Source organism: Sebastes fasciatus, chromosome 19 (assembly GCF_043250625.1).
Source record: "Sebastes fasciatus isolate fSebFas1 chromosome 19, fSebFas1.pri, whole genome shotgun sequence".
In the NCBI taxonomy this organism is placed as follows: domain Eukaryota; kingdom Metazoa; phylum Chordata; class Actinopteri; order Perciformes; family Sebastidae; genus Sebastes; species Sebastes fasciatus.
In genome coordinates this window covers 22,725,299-22,737,383 of record NC_133813.1, presented here as the reverse complement: position 1 = coordinate 22,737,383, position 12,085 = coordinate 22,725,299, and positions in this window count along the sequence as shown.

Here is a 12,085-nt window from a genome sequence, read left to right as displayed (position 1 = left end):
TTTACAACTCACAGCATAACCAGTAGGTATGTCAGTCAGTAGAACAATTCAGTTAGCATAATTTAAAAGTTACAATAACATTTGTTCTGTGTGGAAAACTATTAAACCGAACGTACTGATGAATGACATTTGAGTAATACACAAAGATTTTATTTCTCAACCTGATTATGTACAAGGTGTAATTTGATATAATAATCTATACAACTCCTACCTCAGCTTCCTCTAAGCTTACCAAACCGTATAGCCGTGAGAGATCTGATTTGACCTATCATGTCATGAGATAGAGGAGTGTGTTCAGGTGCAATGAGCTGGGAGGGAGTGCAGTTGTCATGTTCCCTAACGTGTAGCAGGATGTATTGCTGGCAGAAGCAGCAGGGGAGATCCAGAGTCTCTCCTGAACACTCACAGCCTCATGAAAGAATGATGGTTGATTACCTGCAGGAGATGAGCTACGCCGGCCCTCCGGAGTCACAGGATAGCTGCACTTTAGCGCTGCAGAGTTGCACGGCTGGAGACGACTGAGGAAGAAGGAAGGAGAAAATCCATCATTGTCCTGTTTGTACATTTCTTTTCTGGAATTGTCCAGAAAATAAGACCCCACACATTTAATGATTTAAAGCATGATCTCACATTTTTATCAGTGCACCTTTGAGTCCACATTTATTTGTTTTTGAAAGTAATTTTCAAACAAAATGTGCTACAAGAAACAGATTTGACCCAAAAAAAAATTTGGTATTTACGTAAGACAGCAAAAGGAATTACCAAAAACCTAAAGCTGCTTTTGAAAAGGTGGCAACGTTCACAAACAGACCGTATTATAGTCAGCAAATTCTTCATGAATCCACACATGAATATGTATGCATGAAACTGTTAATGCCACCAAAATCTTTACTTTACTCAACTTTATTACCTGTTTACCTCCAACACCTGTCAACACTGTTACCCGACACTTTTTTTTTCTTGTTTCAAAAACAAAATCAAGTCATATTTTCGTTATATATTCTGCAGACTTTACTGTCGATACCCGTTTGTGCCACAGCCCCGCTCTCTGGGAGAACAAGGTCCAGATGGCTTGGGGGCCCCGTCAGTTTCCCTCCACCAGCCACTCTGCTTATCGGCAAGTTCACTTCACTTCAAGGAACCACTGACAGCTCTGTTAATTAGCACCTTTAGCCCTTTTTTCCCAGAGACGGACAACACTGAGACATTCATATGTCTATTAACTCCGGTCCTCTTCCTGCATATTTAGCCTGTTGGGCCGGTTGGCTTTTCAATGAGATCCTGTAAAAATACCAAATTAATGGAGATGACGACCATTTCTCCCAAATATAACGGCTTATTTCTCTGTTTCAAGACAGACAGCAGCTGAAAGAGGTCAGGAAAGAAATAAAATATGAAATATGAATTAGAAAGTCAGAGTTACAATAAGTAAACTGGTTATTTGCGCTACTGTAGGATAGATTGTTTTTTATCCTTCCACAACAACACGTGCAAATTAGGGTTGTAGCAAACTCAAAGTGAACTTTCCATTACCTCCAGATGTTTGCTGTTATCGCCACAATAAGAGGAAAAAATTACAAACCCCTGGCAGCATTTTACAGCAGAGTTTTGATTTTGACCCCTCTATTGTCAACATTAACAAAGATATGATTATCATAGCACTGGATAAAAACTTGAGTCATTATAAATCCATCGTCTCATTATTATCATCACCACCGCTACCATCTCTGAACAAAAGATCTGCTTTGTCTGAAACTGAAAGCCAGTGGCATCAGTGTGTAGGGTCAGTCCCGGGCCCTTGGCCTCTACCCTCAGCGGAACTGAGTTGCTGACCTGTCGGCCATTTGTCCGAAGTGCAGGTTCGACCCCGGACAGCCTGCAGAGGAGGAGCTTTGATCACGGATTGGGAGTAATGAAAGTACCCCTGCTAAATTACAGTGGGGTTCAAAAGACTAATAAATAATCATGTCCAGCAGCTACAGGTGACTGGTACAGATCTAGGTCACATTCTGTAATTAAATAGCAAAGGTGATTCCTGGTGGATCGATAGATATTACTAGATTTAGCACGGCAAAAATACTCATCTTCTGCAGCAAACAGGTATAAAGCAAACCTATTTCATCCAACCAAAAAAAACTAACTTTCAAGGTTTTCTGTCACTGGAAGAATAATGAAAATAGCTAGTTGTTTATTTTCTGTAATCGGTCTTTTCTTATTGAGGATCATAGTCTTCTTGACCATGAGTGATACGAATATAGTTTGGTAATTTATATAAACGATCAATAAAAAGAGCTGAGCATTGGTCTAATCCTCCAGTGTGTTTGAAGTGGTCGGTTGGGGGCGGGACAAAGGGTGTTGATTGATCGCCACTTGGCCTATAGGGCGGGCTGAGCTTCCTCCAGAAGGTCACGTCCTGTCTGGCCCCTGTCCACTGCACACTTCCACAACATATCCGGGGTCTCGGCCCTCCAAACTGGCTGAGGCACACACAACATACACACACACGCAAACTCTGTACCCCCTCGGCGCCACGCTGCGGCGGTGGTCAGGGCCTTGCGTGCCATCCAGGGTCTGGTGGGAGGGGGAGGGGAGGAAGCATGAGGGAGATGGGAAAATAGTCTTCAACCAATCACAACCCTCAATTCTCCTTATGGAAAAGGTTACAGCACTCCTCCTCCTCTTCCCCTTCCCAAGTCACTGTAAATGCACTTTTAGGTCATTCTGTCTTTCACATCTTTATTACTCAACACACCAGATGTAAAGAATATAACCTGTTAGCTCTGCACCTGGCTGTATATATATATATATATATATATATATATTAGGCTTCAAGGGACTCCTACAACCAGTCAACCCGCCAATATTACTGAAAAGTAGAGGTCACTTTTCAAAGATGCTGCATAGTGTTAACTTTTAGTGCTCCCTGATGAATGGCTCCTTAAACAATCTTTTCCACAGTGTCCACGTTTGTCGGCCCCGATGCTACGATCACTTCAAGCCCACTCACAAACATCCAGAACTCAAACCGCGATGGGAGGCCCAGAGAAGCTCACTGGTTTCCAGCCTTCTCTGTCTGACCTTGGACAATGGCTGTATAGCGCCATCTTCTGGTAGGTAAGTTAAGTGCAGCAGTAATTGAGGATGTGTGAAAAGACTTTTCTTTGGGCTGACACTGAAAAAAACTGTTGAAGAAGAGTCACTTAAAAGAGAAATTGCTTACAGAAATAATATAACAAAGTACACACTTAACACATTACATGAAAGTAAAGCTATAGCAATAGTTTTATCTAATATTCAAAAGATAACATTGGATTATGTGGCCACAGTTTTGCATTCAAAACTTTTAGCAGGGCTTATATAATGGAATTAGAGCTGCAATGATTAAGTGATTAATCGATTAGTTGTCAACTATTAAATTAATCGGAAACTATTTTGATGATTGATTAATCGGTTTGAGTCATTTTTTAAGAAAGAAAGTCATAACTCTCCGATTCCAGCTTTTTAAATGTGAATATTTTATGGTTTCTATACTCCTCTATGACAGTAAACTGAATATCTTTGAGTAGTGGACAAAACAAGATATTAGAGGACGTCATCTTGGGCTTTGGGAAACACTGATCGACATTTTCCACCATTTTATGAGAACAAACAACAAATCAATTGATTAGATGAGAAAATAATCAACAATGAAAATAATCGTTATTATTTGCAGCCCTAAATGCCATATACAGTATATTATATATATTTATTCTGTATTACCCTTTTAGTACCATTGACAAGTTGATTATAATATGCGATATTAGAGCGATGGAAATGTTCATGATTAATGTGTTTAGGGCTGCAACTAACGTTTTCATTGTCGATTAATCTGTTGATTGTTCTCTCGATTAATCGATTAGTTGTTTGGTCAATAAAATGTCAGAAAATGGTGAAAAATGACGATTTCCAAAAAAAGAAATGACGTCCTCAAATGTCTTGTTTTGACCACAACTCAAAGACATTCTGTTTCCTGTCACAGAGGAGTAAAGAAACCAGAAAATATTCACATTTAAGAATTGGAATCAGAGAGTTTTGACTTTTTCCTTAAAAAAATACTCAATCCGATTAATCGATAATCAAAATAGTTGGTGAGTAATTTAATAGACGATTAATCGATTAATCGTTGCAGCTCTCTTGTATTCAATCCATTCAATTCATTTTCAGCCAACAAATGAAAAATTCAGACTTTCCAAAATCGTACATAAATATGAATAATGTAAAAGAGTTTTTAAAGCATCCAGAAATACTGGTTAAATATGACTAATGACAAATAAACTAATTCTTTGGAGTGGCCAGCATCTCAAGAGCTCTGTCTTAACAAGTTTTGTCATCTTGTTATCCAGGGTTTGTCTTAAGCTTTCTCCTACTTCAATGTCCAGTGATTATTTAGATTTTTGGTGTTTCTCTGATCCTGGGGAAGACAAATGAAGTGCGTAACCACAGAGAGACAGAGCGCTCACGGAGGGTGAAAAGAAAGTCTGGGAAAACATTCCTTAGACTAGGAAAGGAGAGAAGGGAAGAAAAGGAGGAACGGAAAGATGTGGTAATAACATTTTTCAATATGCTCAAGTCTTATACAATATCAAAGGAAATTTTACAACCTAGATTAGATTCCAATGACATTGCTTAAGTTAAACTGACTATAAAAAGGATAAATAAATGACACTTTCACTGCTGCAGAGTGCAAATGCATGAACTAACACTGATTGCTGTTAAGTATTATCAGACGTTTGACATTCTACATAATCACACTTGCACTGAATGTGCATATCTTTATAAGTACAGTGATTTTAGTTCAGCTTTACACTGAAATCCCATTAACCCCAAGGCATTGTCATGATATGGTCAAAGCAAAACACACCTCTGCTCTTCCAGTTCATCAATAATGTAAAACAGATGAGAAAGGGGAGGGCTGGGAAAGGGTTGAGGAGGAAGTATTGTGGATGACAAAATTAGAAAAAAAAAATTATTGTGTTTAGTGTGAAATAGAACTGACTGATAGAGCAGAGCATTTTATAGACCAAACAACTAATCGATTAATCGAGAAGATAATCGACAGATTAATCTACAATGAAATAATGGTTAGTTGCAGCCCTATGGTGAATGTAAGAGGAAATGTGGTAGAAGGAGATGTATTCAAAGTGCTCGGTAAGGCCAAGGGTCGCTTTAGGATCTGTGCCAGAGAGGGGCGGAAGGTGTTGACTAGATGCAAACGAGTTGGCCCCATCGAGGAGCGACAGTGAAGCTGATAACCCACTTTCCACCCACCGAGAGAGGACCTCTTTATAAGGGCTTTCTGATGGGGCCCCAGGCACCTGAGCATCCCCAAAAATAACCCTCTCTGACTCCTGATCCAATGTGGCTCCATGCCAACATGTTAACAGCACAACACACAGTGGTCTCTCTTGTTCTCTCAGTCATTCACACGAACAAATCCTCTCATTTAAGGTTAGCTTTCTTATAGGGGTGGAAAAAAATGTATCACAATATTTTTTACGATTTTTAAATGCCAGAATCGATATATTTGCTTCATTTAAGTCTATACGGAGGGTAGAAGGAAGTTACCATTGTTATTGTTGTAGTCTGAGTAACGTGACATAATATCCGGTCCGTATCCTTCAACCAAAAAAAAACGCAGTCAGCCGCAGCGAGGCGAAACGAAAAAGTAGAAAACAGCGGAGGGTGTGCATGGATATGACCTGCACCCTAACATTTTAAATACAGCGTGGTAAACACTACTTGTAAAGTATTGAAATACTTTGGGTTTCACACATTGCCAGGAAAGGCAGAGGTAGACATCACGGCTAAAGCTGCATCCTAGCTCTGTCATGGACAGGAAGCTTTATCGTATTGCGGTAACGTGCAGTCGTGCCAGCCGTCACTCTCATCTCCGTGGTCAAATCGGCCGACGCTACAACTGTAGAGTACCCATAAACTGACATTTATGTTAAATGCATTCAAACGGCCCCAATGGAGCTGACCATGGATGTATAAAGAGAACGGAGCTGACGGGAGAGCTAGCGACGGACTTGCCGAAGTTAGTGGAAGTATACACATGTAACTACATCTGGTTTTCAAAATAAGGTGTTAACAAAGGGAACTGTATATGCAAAAAACATGTATGGAAATAAGATTGATCAGATTATATTCACCAGAGGTATAAAACATTACATGTCCCTTATAAATTAAAAAGAAAATACCACTAATTTGTGACGGAACTGTCTTTATTAGTTTTTTTTGGGTTGCTGGAAAAAATGAATAATGCCTGACAATGACTGATATATTTGACTACATACATGCTGAAAATCAAACATTTTAATGTATCAATTTAGATATTTTCCAAAGTAAAAGTCCCTAGAAGTGTATGATTTAACTTTTTCTCATGATCTAGTGTTAATAAAGTTAACTAAAATCACAATAAATCGTAATATTGAATCACAATACTTGTAGAATCGCAATACTTAAAAATCGCAATACATATCGAATCGACACCCAAGTATTATGATCGAATCAGGAGATAGGTGTATCGTCCAAACCTTAATTTTTTAGTTGTTGATATTGATTAGAGACATTCAGGATCAAATTGTAAACTTTCAAGAGACTTTGTTGAACTCTACCCTTTGATTGTATATTTAACCAACTTCACCACATATACATCCATGTGCCATTTTTCCACTTAAGAATACACACAACAACCTCTATTTTCAGGGTTTGTGGTCACAATGACACAGAATATGGAAAGTGTGGGGCGATGCAGAGGGTAATAAAAAAAGAAAAAGAGGTGCAAAACAGAAAAAAATAGGCCTTTGCGTGCCGACTGTATTTCATTTTCATGGCACAAAGGCAAGCAGCGGAAACACTGTCTTGCAGCTTGCTTTGGACGTAATAGTCCCCGCTGAAAAGCCTCTTTCCTTTCTCAGAGGGTGCATCCAGATTTACAGCTTGACAGCAGTAACAGATCATAGCAGAGACACACAGCTCTCTGGCAATGAAAGATGGTCTTTACATTTACAATTGGCAGGTGGTGGTGGTTTCAGACGGTATAGTTTTTTCTGTTTAATCAGAAGGCATAGGATACTTGAAAATGTAAGAAGGGGATTATAATGAGACAGCAGAATATTTATGTGGCACATCTGTAAATCTTAAGTAATCTTAAATTGTCCCTGACACTTTCAAACCCACAGGAAGTCACCGACATATTAAAATTATTGTTACTAAACATCCCAAAGTAATGATTACAAATGAGAAGGTTGCTACAAGTCAACCAGGTGAATGCTGGGGGGGGTCAGGAGGTTCCCAGGAATCATTGAAACATACCTGAAAAGTTTTTAAAGAGAGAGTTTGGTATATTCGCATATGGTATAGTTTGGTATACTGCAAGAGTAAACAACTATTAGAAGAAGTTAACTAGTAGATCATGTCCCAAAAAAGTGTATTTTCAGTCACAGAGTTAACTGCTAGTGCCATTTCTGAACTCCAGCTTGTCACACTTCATCATAGAGATTTTTAGGGTTTTCAAAGGGATTCAGATCTGTGTGATCATTCTCCCAATCTGGTTCTTATTCAACTTACTGTAAATGGCCTACAGCCAACACAACCCCAACAGACGTTTCTATCTCTAATTAGGACGTTTCTGGCCCCGAGAAAGTCCCAGCGACTGCAGCTCTCCCCTTGCGATCAAGCTAATTTAAGGTTCCCTTTAAGCGTCTGCATGTTAGGTTGTTCCAAACATCTTCATGAGCTGCCTGTTGTCCAAAACAAAGCCGCAGCACTGTAATTATAATATGACAATAAACCGAGCTAACCAGCAGTTGAACCTAACAACGTCTCAGCTCCACCCAGTCTGAGAGAGCAGCAACGTGTGCATGACCTTCACAAAAAAAAAACACACGAAAACATCCCATTGAGGACATTCGTTAATGAGTTGTCAGCAGTTTGCTACACGGGAGAGTGAAATTGCTGAGGCGAGAGCGGCTAATGTCAGTCATGTTGGCCCTGTCATTCCTCAAGTGGCCTTTTGCCTCGTAGCGATAGCCTGAGAAAGGGCAGCAATCTTATCATCGGAAGGAGCACACAGAGGAGAGCCAGACTGCAGGGACGGCTGCTCAGGACGGAATAAAACAGATACAACACACTCACATATCTGCAAACAGATAATTGCTTTGATAATGGATTAAGATTAATGAGATAACTATGGGAAAAAATCTCAACATATTGATCATATACATCTAGAAAGCAACACAAAGTTACTGGGTAGGGAGGGGGTTTTTTTGGACGACAAAGCTTTTCCAGATTTAAAGGACCATTCCACTTCTTACATGTTTTAGCCCACTCACTACACATCATGTATGTATTTTCCAAACCAAACCATTAGATTCAATATGTAATATGCAAGTATAATGTTTTTTGTCCCTTTCCATAGTGGCAGTTTTTGTCCTCTACAGTATATGGGAGTATCAGACAGTGTTATCCAGCTCTTCTCTGAGAGTATGAGAGTAGATCACAACTAGTACAAGGCTCAACAATAAGGATTACCCACTTACCCGGGGCAAGTAAAATGCCACATCGGGCTAGTAAATCTAGCAACTTACTTGAGAGTTGCAAATGCGCACCACTGATCGGGCACTTGCTAGGAAATGGCGGTGGGTAAAGACAAAATTTAGGAGCTGAAGTACAAGCGAGCATTTCAATTATCCTGGAAACAGGCGTTAAGTTGGGTGGCGAGGAAGGGGGCAAAACTCCAGATTAATTTACTTAAATAAAGATTAAATATAACAATTAACTTAAAAATTTACTTTGGGCAAGTAGATTTCGGAAAAAAAAACATCAACGTTGAACCCTGGAGTAATTATGATCTTTGTCAGATCGAAACATTGTTCTGTTAAATTAAATTTACTGGGAGCTATTAGTAGTGTGTAGACCTTTTGTCTGATTTCTGCCTTCAGTTTGTTTTTTTGATGTCTACAACTTTTTACATTGATTTTCTATCTTCCAGGCAGCTAGTAGTTATAATTAATTTCACAAGGTTGTGAAAATCAACTTGCAGAGACCTTAAATGCCGTTGCAAACCGAGACATGTTTCATAAACATTCCTTCTTAGTGCACTTAAGGACAAGCAGCCAAGTTTTAAGAGCCAGCTCATGAGCCATGTTGTCAGAAAAGCGTAATAAAACCTGTTTTTTTTTCTTTGATGATAAAAGGCAGCTGAGCCATGTGTGAAAACGTGGATGTCAGATTGTCCTTTAAGGCAGCGTTTCCCAAACGTTTTTTCTGGGGACCCACTTTTTAAAAATAACAAACCATCCTGACCCAATTCACAATAGGCCTCTTCTATAAATGGTGAGAAGAGCGAATTTGTGCGTAAATTAACATTTCATTTTTACTGACATTTCCACATCAACTTATATTATCTTGAATAGGTAAACCAGCCATTTTGAATGGATATACATTTGATAAATCACAACTTTATTTTATGCATGTGTTATTGAAAACATATACATAAAATACGGTAAAATACTTTATAAATGAGAGCAAATCAATAGTTTTAGGCAGAGTTAACAGGGTCTCGTTTTTTTCCTCTCATCAGTAAAACAAACCGAATGTACGCTAGCCTTTCATATTAGATTCAATGTTATAAATAGGCTACAATTATCAGAACAGTACGAACATTTAGGCTCCCCCATGTGGCTAAAATGTGTACTGCAGATATAAATCTTAAAAGACGATGGAAGAAATTCTGCAAATTTATTTGGCGACCATAATACAGTATCCTGCGACCCACCTGTGGGTGTAGCAACTCATAACGTAATAACTGTGCATAACGTAATAACTGTGCATAATGTAATAATTTAAATGTAATAAAAGCTCATAATGTAATAATAATCAGCACATAATGTAATAAAACCTTGAGCGCATAATGTAATAACAGTTTTGTTCATAATGTAATAAGTTATTACATTATGAGAACATTATTGCATCATAAACTTAGCATAAAAAAGTTTGAATAATGTAATAAATTCAGCGCATAATGTAATACTTTTAAAAAAAAAGAGTATTCTCCTTGTCTCTTAAAGCACAGGAACCCTCTAGTTTTACATTACACAAGTGGAGTAGTTAATTTAAAGACACTGGACTTTGTCTGTTTTGTCAAGAGGACATTTTCATCAATCAGTTCCATATTGATGAAGCCTCTTGGATGTGAGACTACAAGATATCCAGTGACCTGGACCAATGAGAACCATTACAGAAATGATGCTGGGTTTAATGTAATAATAATAATAACCATATTTGGTTATAATAATAACCATATTTGTCTGTCAAACAGACAAAGTCCAGTTGCTTTAAATTGTCTACTCCGCATGTGTCGTGTAAAACTAGATGATTCCTGTGCTGTAAGAGACAAGGAGAGAACTCTTTTTTTTAAATTATTACATTATGCGCTGAATTTAATACATTATTCAAAAAAAAAATTGCTAAGTTTCTAATGTAATAATGTTCTCATATGTAATAACTTATTACATAATGAACAAAAGTGTTATGCGCTCAAGGTTTTATTACATTATGCGCAGTTATTACATTATGAGCTTTAATTACAATTAAATGATTACATTATGAGTTGCTACAGGGTCCCAACCCAGTCTTTGGAATGACTGCTTTAAGGCACCAACAAGTAGAGAAGTGGTTTTCTACAAGACACTGATATAAACTGAAATGGGTTAATCAATGGCACGTGGTAGGAGTTGGTTGGCCAAACAATCAACAGCAGTAATGCAAAGTTTACACATATTTGTAATTAATTAACTAACAATGGTGGTATGTATGTTCCCTTACATAAAAAAAGCTTGGTCAAATATTTCAATTTCAGGCCTGTCAAATTGTGGACAATGGTCAGACAACGTCCTCTACAGCTACATAAACCGCCTAGCATTTATATCCCACTGTTCTGAGAGCAGCAGTACTCTACAGCTCAGGCTCTTTGGCATATCTCAAGTGGATGCTGTGTCAGTCCTGGGAACCCTAAACAAAGATAAAGCTGCCGTTCCTGATGACTGGAGAGCTGCTGCAGCACTAGAGAGCGCTGGGACGGGGAGAGGGGCCATCAGATAGACAAGGAGGGGTGAGGGATGGTTTCACAGAGGACTGGATATGAGGTAAAGGCAGGCTGTAGCTCAGTATCTCTGCGTGAGGATTAACTGATATCGTAGGCAACATAACCTCCTTCACTCCAGTTTGTTCTGGTCCCAGACAGTTAGGGGACAAACAGTACAAATGCCCTATCTGGATGTTGCTCTCCACAAATAACCTTTTATAGCCAGCCCATGGCTTGCTCAGGTGTGTGTTTCATCAGTCTGCTGAAACTTGTGCAGTGTAAAACATGCCTGTTCAGAACGGGCCGAATGCTTGGCCTGTGGTGTTGCTGGCTGCTTGAAGCTTTCTCGAGAACAGCAACAACTTCACACTCGACACTGTGCTTCCTGGGTCCTCAGCAATACACCTGCCATGACATAGTTGTTTCGCACAACCAGTCGCAGCAACTCACGATCAGAAACACCAGTACAGTCTGGTTCACAGGAAAAAACACCGGGGGCACCCAACTAAAAGGGATATAGATGTATTATGATATTTAGGTGTGAAAATTATTGAATTATGTTACTATAGTTGTACCCCAAAATAACTTCCAAAGGCCCCAAAAGCACTTAAAAATATAGAACTCAACTGTATAGGCTACTACTTACTGTGTACTTCTACTTTCGAGGAAAAATTTTACTAATACATTTACCTGACAGAGAGATGTTACTGGTAACATTGCAGATTCTGCATTATATTAGAATCAAAAACTTCATCTTGAACAAAAAGTTAAGTACATTGTGCTGATATTGACTCTCTTTTACTCTTCACTTAAAATTTGAATGCAGGACTTTTACTGTGCAGTATTGCGATGTACTTCTAGTTCTACTTCATAGGAAAACATTGTACTAATACATTTACCCAACAAAGAGAGGTTACATTGCAGATTCAGATTTTACTCAGAAAATATAACAATGAA